We start from the raw sequence: 19,033 nt of genomic DNA, 5'->3' as shown, positions 1-19,033 counted from the left end.
GCAAAGTAACACTTATTTCAGAAAATGAGCTTAACTACCATTCTAAAAGATTTTCTTTAATTTGTCCAGCAGTGGAGACCATAAATTGTGGGTTTATCTTCCAGATTGGTTCACTTCATTTCCCAGTGAATTTAGTACTGGGTTGGAGGGTGATGAAGCAAATGACAGATGAAACTGGCTGCAAATTGGCACAAACGAGGTAAATACAGGACAGGTGAAGCCTGAATCTTGATTCGGTGTCATGGATTTTCAGTTTGTAAGTGTAATTGGGAAGTTAGTGGACTGGATTGAATGAAAGCCCATTTATACAGAGTAATGGAAAATAATGGGCAATTGTGGGAAGTGAGAATTAAATAAGAAATAAAGGCACACTGTGAGAGCTAATTGACAGTTATGAGAAATAAAGTCACAGCTGCAAGATAGAAAGTCACATGAGATACAAAGTAGCAGACAAAAAGTTGAATTTTTTGGGATATAAATTCACATAACAAGATCAAGTCATGTTATGAGATATGAAATTATTATTACAAGAAACAAAGTAAAGTTGTTTTGCACAATATGAAGTTGGATTGTAAGGTATAAAGTTACATTATAATGTGGCAGTCATAACAAACAAAATTGCAGTTGCACAGCAAGTACAAAAAGCAAAGTTGCAATTATGAGATAAAATTGCCTTTTACTATTAGTTGAAAACTAGCTTCCAAAGGATTGCTGAATAAACCAACATTCGCCACTTTAACCGGATGTTTCACTCAGATTTATTGTAGTACTGACCTACTGCTCAATGCAGTTGTTGTAATAATGGATCAGTGGCTTCTGCAACACAAAGAGATGCAGCGTACCCAAAGCAATGCTTGATGGGTAATCCTTTCTCCCTGCAAAACAGGACCAGAGATCCCAAGAGACAAAATTGCCTAATTGAATTAAATTAATGCAGGGGCTAACAAACCACTTATTAAATTACTAACCGGAGAAGCTGTACACATGATGTCTGCTCTGCTGTCTCTGCCGTCAGTGCTTTTCTAATGTGATTAATCCTGTTTACTATCTCCACCCAGATGGTAAACACTGGGATGGCTGAATGTGTGTTTAAGTGAATGTAAGCATTCATTTTCATGCGTCAAAGCAAATAGGATGACAAACTATGATCTTCATAAAGATGACAAACTGTGATCTAATTTGTAAGTGCCATGCTGATCAACTGACTTTTAACATTATCATTAAATTGTTGCAGAAGGTACATTCTTGGACATTGGAACAGAATGTTTTGGTCAAAAAGGTCAAATGATTGCTTTTTGTGAAAACATTTTTCAGGACATTTGGAAAAAGAGTGAGAGAGAGGAAGGCTAAGAATCGTGGGAATAGTATTTTCAGGACTCGAGAGCTTGAATTAATTTGCTTTGTAGAAATCACGGTCGCAGGCCAGGTACGGCTCCTTCTTCTGACATATTAAAGTGTCAAAATGTGGCTTTGGGTACAGGAGGCAGGGGCTTGTGCATTTGTGTGTGATTCATTTGTGCATGTGATTTAACAACCAAGTGAGTCAAATCCTCAGAGAGAATAAAAACCTAAAGAGTTCGAGAGCGAGACAAAGCACTTCAGCGACAGTAGCCGTGAGACAAAGTAAATTAGTGAGCGCAGTTTTAAGTGAAGAATACGATTCGGTTAACAACTTCTCAATTGTTCTCAGCGGCGTTTTAAAGGCAGTGACTTTCTGGACATAAACCCAGAGAGCCCTTTATTTCACAGCTCTGCTTCAATACCTCATTGATTACAGACTGTGGAAAAGTCAGTTTGTAAGGGCTGTGATTGAGACTGTCGCATATAGACTGACACAAAGTATGGTGGACTGAATGTCCTGTTCATTATCTCAGACCACCTGCCATGTGTAACTCAACTTTTCCCCATCCTGAGCTAGTAGCTATAAGGTTTAGGCTGTGGTGATAATAGTGGTGTTATTTGCGTTGCATGTGAGGGACCGTCCCAGTAGTTCCTGCCTATGCAGAGCCTTTCAGTTCAGTCAAGATACCATTTAATTACTGAAAATCATTGCACTTTTTGATGCTGTTCCTACTCAACTGCAATATACAACTACATAATGCAGTGCATAAATTGTGCTACATTGGTAGTTGCTGTATCTTGAATTATTGCTGTGCATTTGCATACAACTTAACTCTGCTCAGCAGTTTCTGTCACTCATTTTGCCTCTGATCAGCCAAAAAAAGACATCTAGTTGCTTTATCTGCAAATTGCTGTCAGTAGGCCTTTGCAACTCATTACGCAATCACCTGCAATTATTTAAAATAACTAATTACTGTGCAGTAAATTCCATCTAAATAAAGGAATTCTAGGTGAATTAATATAGAATTTAAATATATATAAATTCTAATACAAATCTGTAATTATGTGCTGCTTTGTAAGAGTGTGTTTGTGCATGCGTTCTGTATGTCGGGTGTGTGTTTGTCTACTGTAACGCTATATTTATGCTGTAAACTCGATGTTAATAAGCCCTGTTAGACACACCTCGCTAGGGATAGATGGACCGAGGAAGAGATTTGAGAAGCTGTTAAAACAAGAGTCTTAAATGGAGGAGTAATGAGAAGATAATTTGATTCACTTTACTGGATAGCAGCGTAAATATTCAAAGGATGAATATTACAGTGATATTTTACGCTCACTCTTTCTCTGTACTTTCTATCTTTCGCTTATCATTGTAATTTTCCCACAGACAAATCAGTGGCTTTAAAGAAAAGAGAGCGACTGAAAAAAGAACAGAGAGTGAGAAGGAGCAAGTGTGCAGGAGGAGGGTTGAGAGTGGAAATCCATCAGGGCCATTCGTGGGAGGTGCAGGTGTGTTTTTGAGGAGAATGTTTTAAGAGTGTTCATGTTTTCCAGTCAGAGCTATTTTAAATGTAAAGAGCTCTCAGGGCCTGTATGATGCTTACTCATGCATCAACATAACACACCTGCTACAGGCAGAGATGAAAGTAGAGGGATGTGAAAGAAAGTGACAAGCAGAAGAAGATCTCTCTCTCTTCTTGGTTACCCTTTTTTGTGTTTTTCCAGTCTGTTACCTGCATGGGTTTTTCTTCTTTTTCTCTGTCTTCATCACTTTCTCTCACTCCACCTGCTGTTCACGTCTGTCTCGTTCTTTGGTAACCGCTTACGCTGCATTCTGAGGGTAAGGGGCCAACATTCCAATGCTTCCGTCAAGAAAGGGAGTGTGTGAGGAGGAAAACTACAGATTAAAGAAAGAGAGGGGAAAAGAAAAGGAACTTTTTCTCTTTGCTGGTGGCGGACTTGGGATGCATGGCTTCTAGTGACCCAGATACACTCTCCCCATCCCACTATCCAGCTGCCAAACACGAGCTTTAGCCAGTCTAAGCAGAGGAAAAGGGAGGATTTGAGTACTAGTATGCACTTGAGTATTGAGTACTACAATAGTATGCAATTTTTATTTTTTTGAGAATTGTGTTCTTGATTATTCCAAAAGCTTTCAAACATGTCATTAAAACGGTAAATTAAAATATTGTATAAACAACATATAGGATGCATACATTACAATTCAAGTTTTGGGCTGGTAAGATTTTTATTTAAGTGTTTTATTAAACAAAAATTGTATAGAAGATAAATATATATAAAATGTAATGTAAAGGCCTCTCCACACTGATCGCGCAATCGCCGATGAACTATGAACTTATCTATAATGCTTACCAGAATAAAAATATAACTAGAAGTAAAATATAATTAGAAGTACACTTAGCATCAAGCTACACTTTAAAATGTATGTAATTATTATTATATTCACTTTAAACCATCATTGAGTGTGCTTGTAATAACGAATGTGATCTTATTTTGATTAATAAGCAGCAGACACATGCACAAAATGTTTGTATATTTAATAACTCTACAATGGTAATATTTGTCATAAACATCCTTCATTGCTTTGAAAAATATCATGAGCTGCATACAAAACACATACAGAAAATATATAATCATAATCATGTCTATTTGCATTCATATTTTATGTGCAGAAAAAGAGTTAACATGCTCTGACTCAAAACACTTGCACACGTGGAAGAAAACGGACAGTGCTCTACTGTGAATACATAATTCAGTGAACAAGTAGTAGAAATGTTATTCTCTATAAAGAATGTGAGAAGAAAATCTGTTCTTGAACACCAATGATAACAAGAACTCAGCATCCACTGTCTTCTGTTTTCCGGGACACTCTTACATTTTTCAAATCCAAAGTGCACACACTTGCAGTGGGCAGCCATTTATGCTGTGGCACCCGGGTTGCAATTGGGGGTTTGGTGCCTTGCTCAAGGGCACCTCAGTTGTGGTATTGCCTGAGACTCAAACCCACAACCTTAGGGTTAGGAGTCAAACTCTCTAACCACCAGGCCACAACGTCCCCTATGTCATTACGTCCAATATTTTTTTAGCCTTTTCTCACTTAGTGTGGCGGACTGGCGGCCTTAAATGACTTAACTGCAATGTGATCCATTTAATCCATAGGTATGTAACAATTAACCGCGATTAGTAAACACTGTGTCATTGCTGTTCATAAGCACCACCTGCTGTCAGAGAGTGAATCTGTGTCTCATTCACCTCATCTGCCGATTCATTCAAATATGTTTTATGTAGCATAGTTTCACAAAACTAAAGTCAGACCGTTCTGGTTTTGGCTTCAAATTTTGAAATTATACAGTGTAATTTAGATTAAAATCTACTCATGCTGCATGAATGTTGCAACTGTGTTTGGATCATGATTAAAATTCAATTGTTGCCTCCAATTTTAAATGGAAAAAGTACAAACAAAGCCTTAGTTTGTTCATATTAAGATATTTATTTTATTTGTGTAACAGGCTACTTGTTTGTTTTAAAATTTCTATTTAGTCTTGTAATATTTTAATTTCGAGAAGCAAAATGCAGCAATAGCCTAATAAGCTTTTCATTTACTGTATAATGTCTTTAATCTCATTTTGTAAAAAAAAAAAAAGAAAATTATGGGAAAATCTAATTGTGAAATCATAATCGTGAATCGAATTGAATCGTGAGTTGAGTGATTCATTACTACATCCCTAATCCTTGCTGAATAATAGTGTTAATTTCTTTATTCATTTCCTTTTTGAAAAAAAAAAAACTATTATAAATAACAAACAATTAATGCTTACTGGAGACGCGAACCGGTTCAAATAATTCAGTCCGATTTGGTGAACTGGTTCAACCGAGAAACCGGTTAAACTCACTTAGAACCGGTTAAATCGAACGATTCGTTACCGAACGTGACACGCATTTTGATTGCTGAATGGATGATGATAGACAGTCGCAGCAGACAGAAGATTTTATGTGAACTTGATTTTAATGTCTTCGATAATAATCTGTACTTCATATTGAACTATGGAAAAGCTTCAGAACAGTTGAAATATGTGCACAAAAACATTTTTGGTGCTTAATAATGTGTTTGTGCCTTTCGTGGGGCTCAACAATAACACAGAATAGTACACGCACAATATCGGATTTGGATCGGTCTCGTCTGACTGATACCCGATCCAAAGAAAATGCCAGTATCGGAGCTGATACCAATCCCGAGTATCAGATCAGTGCATACCTAAAAGCAGGTTCTCATCTTGGTGGGATTCATGACTAACAAGAAAAATATGTCGGTAAAAATGAAAATCACTACATGCAAATGCACCTTCCACCACCACAATATCGCACATCCACAGCACTGTCCAATGAATTCATTTGAGAGATCAACGTGGAAAGCCTTTCATTGTTGCCTTTGGTAGGCAAAGCTTGCAAAGGAAAAATCAATATGTGATATTAGTGTTTTACTAGACAGATAATTAGGTGCAGAATGAGCACTTATTTATTACTCAAGAATTTCCCTAGTGTATACGCTTGTATGAAACTCTGGACTAGACAAGATGAAATTTATTTATTAGTGGTTTTTTTTTTTTTTTTTTTTACTTTGTGTGTGTGAGTGTGTCTGCTCACGCACAGCCGCTTGTATGCAAATGCTTGGAACATGGAAAAGCCTACTCTCATCCGTACCTTCTGTCTTTCCATCTGTTTGATTTCTGATGTGTGTAAGTATTTTTCTTGGCTGTAAGTTTTTGTGTGTGTGTGTTGGAGCCAACATTAAGTATTTTACTTATTTTCAGTTAATTATTTACAATTATAGGCATTCCAATCAAACATGTTAATAATTAATTGTTAATCTTGATATCTCACTAATTCAGAAACATAACCTAAATTTTAAATAATAGTTTTCTGTTGTTGTTGTTAGAGAGACAAGTATTTTACTTCTTTCAGTTGATTATATGCAATATGTGCTATTTATTGATTAGTTTATGTTTGATAGTGTAACATGGAGTCAGAGACATTCAGATCCATATGCAGTTGTTTATAAAAGAATGGTCAGACAGGCATAAATCAGGAACAGCATCAGGTGTGTCAAGGGATATCCATAAACAGCAACAATACCAGGCAGAGGTCAGGGCAGGCGGCAGAGAATCACAGGCAGTATAAACAATCCAAAGTCAGACATGGGAGGAACAAACTCAAGGAGAAATTGCTCGGAATTGAAAGACTGGGCTAGAACAACACTTTGCACTTATTAAGATTCCAAACACCGTTTATATAGGGGAGTGGTAATGGGGAACAACTGGTGGTTATTAGCCCCAAGCACGGGATTATGGGAAATTGAGTTGGGAATGGAAATACAAGAATTCCAGAGTCCTGAGTGGAGTGCCCTCTATTGGAGTTCACGGGCTGATAGCTGATGATCGTGACAGATAGCATACTTATCAACATTACTTGACTGCTGTCACTTGAATCATTATTATTTATAGGTTATTATTATTATTATTATTAATTTGTCATCGGTAGCACTGCCTGTATTGTTTTCTCAAATAGGTTAATCCATTCTGTCAATTAAGATAAAAGCATCTGCTAAATAAATAAATATAAAAGTAAGTATAAATGATAGTGAGCTTACATGAAGACTGCTAACTGTTAACTGTAAAGGCCAGGTCACACCAAGCCAACTTCAAAGAACTAGCAGTATAAATGATAGTGAGCTTACATGAAGACTGTTAACTGTAAAGGCCAGGTCACACCAAGCCAACTTCAAAGAACTAGTGCGAAAGCCAATGGTTGTTGCCTCGCGTCAGCAACGTCAGAAGCATCGGACCAAAAAGCTACGCTGGAACACACCATACAGATTACAGCGGATATGAGAGGAACATGCCTGAGAGGAACGAGCTGTTCATATCAGCAGCCATAAATTAGGGATGTCCTGATTAGGGTTGTAACGGTATGAGATTTTCGCGGTATGATAATCGTCTCATAAAATATCATGGTATATGGTATTAAACAATCAAAACAGGGTTTTGTAAACAAGCAGCGCTTGCTTACCATTTTGAATATCAGTAACGTTAATAACTTTAAGTTAATCCTTTTAAGCGACTCATGCTGTTATAAAAACATTTGTGTATTAGAATGATCGACGCCGACGTTGAATCGGGCAAACTGCCGCCAATGTGAGCCCGACGAGAGCAAACGAGTGCTGATCATCAGATTGGTGGGTCCCGGGCTTAACCATTTAGTCTCCTTCTTTATTTTTGTTTTTTAATGAAACAACCTACTAAAAAGGAACATAATTCAGATACTGAAAGCACATTGTATTGAGATATTGGCTGATATAGTGTGTTTTTGGCAAGTTGTATTGAGACTTTTTCTCATGCACTGCCCACACATCGCCTCTTTCTTCTTTACTCACTTGCCCATCTGTCATACTGTGAAGAAGAGACCGAAACATTCCCATTCAGCACACAGTTGGTTTAATCAGCTATTTCCCCATCTCAAGAGACGTGTGTCTGTGTGTGTGTGTGTGTGTGTGTGTGTGAGAGAGAGAGAGAAAAGAGAGAGTGAGTGAGAGATTATGTGCGTTTGGCATCCTGTGTGATTAGAAAGCATAGAGTTGCACTCATAAATCTCAGGCCTGATGTCCTGCTGCTTTCAGTTGAGAGGTGCTGCACTGCTGACCACAGCAGAGAAATGTAGCAAACAATTACTGTTCAGGCTCATACAATGTGTTTTACCTACACAAGCGAGGGCTGTAAGCATAAGAAAAGTCGAAAAACAAGGGTTATTTAACAGTAGTTCTATAGTTCTTCATAGTCATCACAGTGTTGCAGGTATACAAAAGCTTTATGGCTTTGTGGATTTCTTTGTACATCCATAACACACATAGTAAGCAAAGGCTTTTGTCCAACATGTAATGCCTAGTAATCCCGGTTCTATAGTGATTAGTTGCCAATTACCCATTTATACCCTATATCTTGTCTCTCTTAGAGGATTGAGAGTATTAGCCGATCATTTGGCTGCTGTTTTCTGCTCTGGGTGGAGTCTGTAGACGAGTTAAAGGACAAGACTCTGGGTAGGTGCCCAGGGTTTTATTAATCATAAAGGGGGAGAATGCAAGTGATTAGGCTTCATTCCAATATTTAAATATAGTTTATTATATCCAGCCATCCATTCTCCAAACCAGTTCTCATGGGGTCAGAGGAATTGTTTTTATGTTTATTATTTATTTAAAAATGTCATTGTTTTTTTTTTTGTTTTTTTGTTTTTTTAAACTGCTAAATCACAGTCATTTTTTAGCTGTGCTGTTAAATCGTCATTGTATGTGCTGGACTTTCAGAAGGTGTGGTTGCATACAGTTGCATGGGGCTCCTATGTTCACCAGGGTCTTGATTTCATTTGCCTCAATTAAAGTTTTTCCCCACATTGCCAGCTCTATAAATGTCAGTCTTATTGCCAGATCAGTTCCAAGGGGTCTCTGTGGTCCAGTTTGCATTCAGACTCATACGCTCTCTTCTCACTCATCCTCTCACACTCTCATTCCAGTACTTGGCAGATATAGGTGTGAACACTGCCAGACAAAGCAGTGGCTGAACCTGTGGCTTCATCGCTTAGAAGATTGTGTTTGACTCATCCATGCATGTCACCATAACCAGACAAGACAAACAGCCAACCTCCTGAACCACCTCGCCTGTTATCCTCCATGCTCTGACTTTCCTTCCCTCTTTGTCTCTCTCAGTTTGATCACACACTCATTACGGAGTAATCTTGCAGAGGCTCCTTTGTGCCATCCTTGCCTCACTGTGCTGGATCGATGTGTCACGAACGGCCTTATTATGTCTCCTCAGCCCCCATGTCATCAGCTGAATGAATCCTGAGTTAATGAACATCCCAAGTCTTTAAGGCTAATTTATTTATACTGTGTGTCTGAATGTGATCAGTGTGACATTGAGGATTTGAGTTTAGTTTTAAATTGGCAAAGTCATTTCTTTGCTGCCTGTCTGTCTTTCATTCTCTCCGTTGTTCTTTCTTGCTGTCTGTTTGAACAACCAATTGTTCACTTTCATTTTCATGTTTCATTCATTCTGTTTTTCTATCTTTTTTCATTTGTGGTTTGTCTGTTGTTTGTTTGACTGATTGTTCACTCTCATTTTGTATTTTGGTGGTTCTATCTTTTATTCTGTAATTCATTGAATCTGTCTGCCTATCATTTGTTTGTTCTGTCTGTCCATTTTTTGTTCACTCTCTGTTATTGTCTGATGTTTGTTCATTGATTGTTCTTTCTATCCGTCTACTGTTTGTTCACTTTGTCTCTTGTATCTGTTGTTTGCTTGTTCATTCTGTCTGTCTGGCTGTCTGTCTACCATTCATTTATTTGGTCAGTCTTTTTATGTTTGTCTATCTGTTTTTCTGCTGTTCCCTGTTGTTTAGTCATTCTGTGTGTTTTGTCTCTCTGTCTTTGTTGGTTGTTTGTTTTGTCTATCTGTCTGTCAGACTTTTGTATGTTCGTTGTATGTGTCTGTCTTAAGTAGGTTTGTTCCATTTGTTGTGCTTAATTGTTTTCTGTTGTCTGTTCTTTTTTTTGGATCTGACTGTCCTGTCTGCCTTTCATGTGTGTGGTCTGTTGTTTTGTCTACCTATCTTTCCATGTATCTGTCATAGCTGTGTTTTGTCATAGCTGCACACAGTAGGTGTGTGAGAGTTTCTTTTTGTTTGTGTGCATAGTGAAACATGATGTGAGGAAGGCTGGAATAATTAACTCAGCATTGCTTGAGGAGCACATTTAAACAGTCTTGAAAGTAGGAAGTAGAAGCTTGTAGGGCTGCACGAATATGACAAAAATCATAATTGACGATTATTCCCTTGAAATTGTAATTGCGATTATTAAATACGATTATCACAATTTACACTGAACAATGTTTATGTCATTGTTTGATGCAAATGCATGATGTATTTTTATGTGAAAATAATCAGGCTGAAAGTACTCTAACTGAAAAACCTTTAGTGCTTTTCTATAGTATTAAGTCTCAAATGTCAACTGTACATTGGATTGGTTTCTTCTTTAAATTATAAAAAAAGTAAAAAAAAATATGAATGGTAAACTAGAAATAAAGCAATGGAAAAAACCCTTTAGATAACATACAGAAAGGAAAAAAAAAAACATCTTAAGCACACAGAATAACATAAGTGGACTTTAAACGATTAATTGCCACTTTGAACGATTACATAATTGTGGCATCCATAATTGTATTCGCGATTATAAATTTTATTAATTGTGCAGCCCTGGCAGCTCAGATGTGTTTTTGGCTCTGCGATGCCTGTATTAGCACAGAACAGAAGGTGATGCTGTGTTCTCCCTCCAGTGCACATCCTGCTAACTGTTTCTCATGAGACATGTACTGTACAGCCCCCCAATTCCCAAAGTCAGGATGTCCTCATTCATAATGGATACTCAATGACTCTCTCTGTGCTGACTGGCGCCACTGAGGTTCAACCCTCTGGCTGAAAGTTTGTTGCAGATCATTAACAGACATTAATAAAGTCCATGCCTTCGGCTAGATCAGAGAAGTGTTAGCACGGTTAGAAAAGCACAGTTTGATGCCAGTTGCGATAGAGCAGCTTTTTAGCACCGTTTAGCCCTAACCATTTACTCCAGAGGGCAGTGACTTTCAATTTCATTTTCTGTTATGGCACATTAATAAAGAATAGCAAATCTGCTATATTTATTTTGCATGACTAAGCGGAGAAAGGATAATGATCGTGAAAAAACTAATGATAGATCAGAGGATGACTTGAGGGTGAGGAATAATTTCCGTAACATTGTTTCACTTAAGATGTGGAACTAAAATACCCTTATTTTGAGAGCTGTAAATCTGTAAAGACATTAAGGACTATCAGCCTTATTTCTACATATTTTGTATTATAATACAATATAATTTCATTATTTTCATTATTATCCAATGGTGTTGTCAGTACTTTTGTTACTATGTGAAAAAAAATGACATTGTGAAAATACAGGCATTATATAGTGGGTAAATTCTGATATTCAGTATGCTTGGTTCTCTATCTGTGTATCGCCCACTGGGTTTCCATTGTTGCACCACTACGCTCCTATTTTGTCTGTGAAACCCTAGATTTATGGCCAGGCTTTCTCATTATAGATAACTGATATCTGTAGCTTTGGGTGCTTGTGGAAAACGGTCACAATCGTTTGAGCCAGTTCAACTCTCATGTGAGGCTGCAACAGTCTTATAAATTAGCAGGGTTTGTGCGCAATAAGTCCTTTTGAAACCAAAAATAAAAACTTTTATTTTCTCCTTAAAAAACATTTTCTACTTCAAGTGCTTGTGACCCAACATGAACAGATTTCTGAGTCTCAGATTAATACTTGCCAATGACTTCAGCTAAGCAGGCTTTATGAGGCATTGCATATTCTTTCCTTATCCTTTGACAATTTATCTATTCACATTAACCCAGTGCCGTAGAAGTTTTCTGTTTGGTTTTTGATGAGCCCTATTTGTTTTTCCAGAAGAGCTACAGCCTTTTGTTGCTCCACTGAGGGTGATTATTCAAAGACTGAAGCGGTGCAATTCCTCCTGCATCCTAATACACACACACAACACCATTATGTCTAATAAGTTGTGGGCCACAGGACAGGAAATTATTAGAATCCATGAGGAATGAGTTGCAGAGGAACACTTTCGTGTAAATGGGGAGTGAATTTTCAAAAGCCAGAGGAATAAGAATGACAAGAAAACAATTGCAGTTATACACTGACCAACAGACTTCGAGCGGTGGATCTGACTGGATCATGTTTATAGAAGTCTCTTCATTAAAGCTTTAGCATTTCTCTTTATGAAAGGTCTAATACAAAAAAAAGCTATGGCAAAAAAGACCAGTTCTAAAGACTCTTACCTTTGTTCCTAATTTACATGACAGTGTACATGCGGTCAAGTGGAGGCCTTTATACACATTGAGCCAGAGTTCTCTGGGATTCGTACCGTAATCCTGGAAAATATGTGGTTCCTTTTTGAGGTAGAGTGATTAAACCTAATCACCTCTAGCTGAATTTTGTTGTAAACAATACATTTCATTACGGTTTCATATTGATGTTATTCTGTGCACCGTCAAAGGCAAGTATGTTTACTTGGTGGTCATCTTTGAAATGCCTCTGGCAGCTACTTTCAATGTGGGTGATATGTATGTAAATAAAGTTTCAGTATGTCAAAGCCTCAATTTAAAATGACTAAAATTATTTAAATAAATAAATAAAATGGTATCATAAATTTAGCTTCTTTCGTTCATGATATTGCTAAAATAAAAAAAATTTTCAGGCTGGTCTAGTTAAAGGGGTAATTCTTCCAAAAATGATGATTTATGATCCTCAAGTTAAGTCAGCTATATTTATACAGTGCTATATAGTGGAAAATAATTGTGTTATTTTTGTAAAATTAATCAATTATGAAATGCGTTCAATTTCAGATGTAATGCAGACCTAAATAATATATTAGTGTCATTATTCAGCTCAGCTTAGTTCAGTGTTATTTTAGTTCGGTTCAATACCTGTGTCACTGTTGCTAAGTTAATCAATTTATGAAACAAACTAATTTCAGCTATGAGCAGCTTTAAAGAAGACAATAGTGTAATTTATTCAGCTCAAGTCAATTCAATTTTGATTAAATTCAGTTAAATAACAGTGTCAATATTGCAAGGTAAGTGTTATTATCAAGCCAATTTTTATAATAATAATAATAATAATAATAATTTTATTATTAGTTTTATATAAATACATAATATTTGTTTATATAAAATAATATTTTAGAATATCTTATTTTAGTTTTCCACAGAAAACAGAAAGTACAGGTGCTGGTTTGAAACCGCATCAGTATAAATAAATTCTAGTTTTAAGTTGAACTATCCCTGATGATTTGATTTAGACTTTTTGAGCTTGGTGAATCTTTCTGTGTCCCAGTTTGTAACACTTCAAATGTCTTGGTCGAAATGTAAATCTTGGTCTGGCTGTAGTTAGTGCAGACTGGTGTAAAGAGAATGTATTAGAGCTGTGTGTCTTGGATTAGGTTGGCACTCTTCTCTCCAGGGTTATATTGTGTGCTGAGCCGCTTGTTGCATGTGGATGAGGTTGGCAGTCTGTCAGCTTCCTATGTGCCTCCCAAGCTTCCTTGTGACCTCAGCATCTCCCTTTCCATGGTGTCACTGCTGTCAAGATTGTATGAGATATGTGGGGGTGTTTAGAGGTGGATGGAGATGTGAAGGGGTTTTGTGGGATGAGAAGACAGCCATTATGGCATGTGGGGCTCACAGGAACAGGCTGGAGTGACATTTGTCTCACTGTGGAAATGCCATTACATGGGACTTCACCAGCTGTCTCACTGTTAGACCCCCCAACCAACCGAGAGCCAACTGCAGCTGGCATACAACTGGCACTGCCAGTAGTAAATACACCAACTTTGGCGCTAATTTCCCACAGATTTTATTCCTTTTTGTATGTTTTGTATTTTTTTGGACTTTGCTTTGCTTTTGTTTTTTGTTTTTTTGCCGATAACTGATTGCTGAATGGCTGATAGTTTTGTCCTTGGTGTTTGCTTTTGTTTAGTTTTTTTTAATGCATTTTGTTTTTGAGTCCATTTAACTTTTTGTTCTTGTACACTACTTAAAATTTAAAGTTCACTTGATTATTTGTTCACATATTGTACTTAAAAAAAAATGAAGTCCACTTAACATGGTGTTCATTTCATGTGCACTTACATATAAGTAAAATCAACTTAGAAATAAAAAAAGAAATTAAATTCTGATAAGATATTATCTAATAAAACATTATAAATAATATCTTTATAAATAAACGTAAAGAACGAAAATATTCAGCTCCTAAAAATAACATAAATCAGCATCATGAAGAGTGACTCGCCTTTAGTAATTATCTACCAATCAGTCCATTAGTTCTCTTTGTTGCCAGGCAGAATTGCGGGCACAGCCAATCAGTTTTGAGTTCACAACACTTGAAATCTTGAATTGACGTATTTTGTAAGTAAATAAGTTAAACTTGATTTATGGGTCCAAAACGTAAAATTTTAAGTAATGTTTAGTCATGATTACTTATTAATTAGTTAAAGGCAGTATTTGGTTTTACAGTGAGATGTACTAATCCCAGATTTTTCTATTATGTTTCTCTTTTTATTGTGTTTAATGGATTAAATCAAGAACTATCTATGTGTTTATCTGTTTTTGTGACTGCTGCCAATGTTGTAATTAGGGCCCGAGCACCGAGGTGCGAGGACCCTCTTGTATCTGCTTTGTTTATTATTATTATTATTATTATTATTCTTCTCCCGAATGAATCGCATTTTTGAGGGCTTTAATTTACTGTTATAATGTGTTCCATCACTAGTGGTGACCCTTCATGAGCAGAAAAAGCTCTTCTAGGTGAGGGGTTTTGACTAAGCTGGTTTGGTAGCACCAGCACTGAGAGTTTCAGCTTACAAATATATCCATGAAGCCCAGAATTAACTGGGCATCCACCTAGTGATTGAACACTCTGCAAAGGAGCAATGGGTATACAGCAACCTTCTCTCAGTGTTAGTCACCTTAACTGGCAGCTTGGGAGCCATGATGATCTCGTATACAAGTCCTGAATAGATCTGTAATGAAAGCTATGCAGATTCCAACGATATGAGGGAAATACAAAGCAGGTCAAATTAAGTGTCAAACCCTTATTCCTTTTCTTTCCGCTCCAATTATGGATGCGCAGTGTGCCGTAATGAGTTATTGCCTATGAAATGAGGGAATAGGGAAGGTGGGGGAGGGTTGAGGTGGTACAGCAGGTCCCAACCCCCCTCTGCTCGATCATATTTGCTTTCTGGTAGATATCTCAAGTGGACCCGCAGACCAAAAGGAAAGGTGAAATGTCGATATGTGACGGATGTTTGTCTGTCGCACCAGTTTACCAGATAGCTTGGGTTCCCTGATCTGATCTGATTGCTGACTGCCTGGCTGCATTGGCCAATCCTGTTTGCCTTACTTTTCCTTGGCCCACAGGTCCTGGAACCCATCTTCAAGATGTGATATCCTTAGCTGTCTCAGCTGAGCCCAATACTCCAGCTTTGGCCTTCTGATCTGTGCTCAGGCACATGTTAAACAGGCTTTCCAATCCACGGCATGCATCTTTAAATATTGGATGTCGTTGAAGCAGACAACCTAAGCCAGTTTCCACAACTACAGAATTAACCAAAGAGCCACATTAACACTAAGGATTGAAATGTGAAAAGATTATTTTATCAGGAGCAGTAGATGTTTATTTTAGAATTCACTTTTGTTTTTCGTCTGTTCTTTAAGTCTGCCGTCATCATCTTGATCTCCTCTGGTTGATCAGTGACATATGGGCTGAGCAGCTCTTTGGGTTAATCATAACTTTATGAGGGATAATTAATCAAGGGGAATGCTTTATCTTTAGAGATACCGAGATTAGCCATGAGACTACCAATTTACCTTAATGCTTGACCACCACGGAGTAAGTAACTAGGGGTTTGGGAATATTTGAGATGAAGGATCCATTTTTGAGGTGTCTCTTGAGTTTTATTTGACAGGTTGTTCATGTTAGTAGAAAGAATGTGTAATGTAGTGTAGTCATTTTCCAGTTTGTCAGAGTGATAGTCATTGTTTATATAGGTGTCGTATTATTAGCTATTTATGGTTTGCCTTAAGGTGTAGTACAGACAGTTTAATGCAATATGCTGTATTAAAAGCATTTTCTAAAAAACAGTTCCATAAAATCAAGGCACAATTGGACACATGAGAGTAGAATGGATGCAAAAATAACTTTCTTTTAATCAAAGAATCCTAAAAAATTATCACCATTTGCACCAAAAAATATTAAGTAGCACATGTGTTTTTTACATTGATAATAATATTCTTGAGTGCCAATTAGCATATTAGAATGTTTTCTTAAAGATCATGTGACACTAATGGTGAGTAATGGCTGCTAAAAAAAATCAGCTTTACAGGAATACATTTTGTTTTAACTTCAAAATAGTTTGTATACAAATGTATACATAAATAATATTACATATTAATGTATGCAATAGCACAAGCTATTGTTCCTATAAAGCTAGAATTAACCTTTTTTTCTTTAAAATAATCCTAGGGGATAGAAGAATGGAACCATTCATGTGTATCTTTCTTATTGAGAGAAGAGATGTAAAGAAATGAAGCGAAATAATAATCAACGAGTCAGTGACGAACATGCATCTGCTGTTGTAATCTCCACATCACGTGGAATGAGGTGACTGTGGAACATTTCTTTCTCTCCCTTATATTGAAGGATTAGTTTAAGTTAGGTGAGTTTGATCTGCTTACCAGAATAATGTAATCCCAAACATTTTTTTTTTTTTTTTACGACTATCATCATCTATCCAGATGGCATTTCTCTTGCAGTTACTGGGTTGCACATTATGCAAGATATGTGTCATTCATCTAATTTGTGCTGCATTCTACAGCACCTACAAATGCAAATTCACAACATTTTTACCTAATAATTCAAGCAAAATATAACTTGAGTTATTTTAGTGGGATACTGAAGTTGCTTGAAGGCTACGTCTAAATTAATCCGGATGCATTTAAAAAAGGCATTTTCATTTTAAAATGCTCTCCGTCCACATTAGCGTTGTCAAGCATTTTTCTAAAGTTTCTCATCCATACTGAAACGTCGGAAAACTGAACAACACTTAACTGGCACAATACCAGTATAAACATTGATATCTGTTGGTACAATGTGCGTCACATGACTAAACCATCCTTGCACTTTCACATGTCTGGTTTTTGAGGCAGCTGGGGACAGTCTGACCTTCTGAGAACTCAAGAGGTCTTTGTGTATTTTTAATTGAAGTCGCATAATCTAGTAATATTTGCTTGTAGAGATCTAATGCTAATCTAATTGCAGAATCACTGTTGTTCTCTAATACTCTGATGACACACCGGTTTCCACTTGGCTCACAAGGTGCGGGCTTTTGTTTTTCAAAGTGAAGGGATTTATTTTTGGTAAAATAGCCTAGAGAGGTTGAGTAAGGGTTTGTGTGTTCTTTTTGGAGAAGGTTTTTTTTATTTTATTTTTTTAGCTGGAGTGGTGAGTATGAGGTTGGCTCTGTGAAATTCTGTCAAATGGGGTTCACAGACTGCAGTGCGCTTCCTCTGAGCCTCCCCCTATCAGATGTTTGCTGTCTCCAAGGTTCCCAGACTACAGTGATGAAAGTTTGCTTTTAGGTTGGCTGGTGTGTGAGTGTGTGTGTTTGTGTGTGTGTTTGTAAGTGGGTTACTGAATAAGAAAAGAAAAAGAATGAAGGGTGGATGGAATGGATGGAATGGATAGATGAATATATCAGATTAGATTATATTAGTTGATACATTTCTATACGACTGCAGAAAATAAATAGAGATGGTTCACTGGAAAAATGCCCACTGTTGAAATATTTGGTTTAAATGTTGAGATGTCCAGATCTTAAACAACAGAGAAGATGTATATGAAAATATGTGACTTACATCAAGGACTTACATAATTGGACAGAGGAATAATTTCTTAATTTAGATTTATAATAGAGGAAAGTGCTTGATGGGATGGTTGTCAGAGATGATGGCATATCTGTGTATCTACAAGTGGTACCTGTTATACATAATGTATAGAAGCAGTACTGGAATAAACTCAAAACTTTGACTGCTTAAAACTATTGGTATTAATGCTGACAGAAGTGCAGTCCTACAAGAGGAAATTAATATGTCTAGCATGTAAACAATTTCAGAATATGTGCCCAGTCTATCATCAAGATCAGTTTCCCTCATAATATTCCTTGTTATTTGGAAATTGCTTTTTAGCAAGCCTAAAAAAATCTATATTTTTGTATTATGTGAAATAGAAAGTGGCTTTATTTTGCAAGTCTAAGTGCCACATGGGATATTGCATATTTCAAGAGTAACGTTGTCTGGAGAATTCCATGATTAATATCACAGTTATTACTGGTTGAGGAGCTGCAGACCTAAACTTGCAATGAAAATAAATAAATAAATAGTGCTACCTGATAATTGTCTTTCTTTTTGACTGAGACAAACTACCTTTGTTTCTTCATCAGAAGAGATTTGGAGAAATGTAGCAGCATCACAAAGTGGGAGTTCTGCTGATAAAAACATCACTATAATCCATACAACTCCAGCCCAACAATTTACATCTTGTGAAGTGAAAAGCTGCATGTTTGAAAGAAACAAATCCACAAAGATGTTTTAATTAAAACCGTTGCCTCTGGCCTAAATACCAGTCCATAATTATATTAAATAAAAGTCTATTCAGTGTTGTCCTCTCACACCAAAATCCACAGACATATTTGTTTAAAACCGTTTCAGACTGTTTTTGTCTGTAAACAGTACTTGATCTTTGCATATTTCTCTCCTGATTCAGGCAAGACAACATTTCAGTGAAATATTATTGATACAGGATATATATTTTAGCCGCAAGCAATTATTTAAAGTTAAAAATGGGATTGTTTATTACAAACATGAAGCTCTTCACTTCACAAAACGTTAATTGATGGACTGGAGTCAAGTTAAGTAGCACATGTGTTACTATTATTGTGTTTTTATCAGCTGTTTGGACTCTCAT

General features: G+C 36.7%; 1 protein-coding gene across 3 annotated transcripts in view; it reads left to right on the top strand.

Moving 5' to 3' along the window:
- The window catches only part of LOC113050501 (low-density lipoprotein receptor-related protein 8), a 144,490-nt gene that overhangs the window by 8,974 nt on the left and 116,483 nt on the right, over positions 1 to 19,033 (top strand). The window lies entirely within an intron of this gene.

This window comes from Carassius auratus, chromosome 31 (assembly GCF_003368295.1).
Source record: "Carassius auratus strain Wakin chromosome 31, ASM336829v1, whole genome shotgun sequence".
Taxonomy (NCBI): Eukaryota; Metazoa; Chordata; class Actinopteri; order Cypriniformes; family Cyprinidae; genus Carassius; species Carassius auratus.
This window is presented reverse-complemented; position numbering and strand designations above follow the sequence as displayed.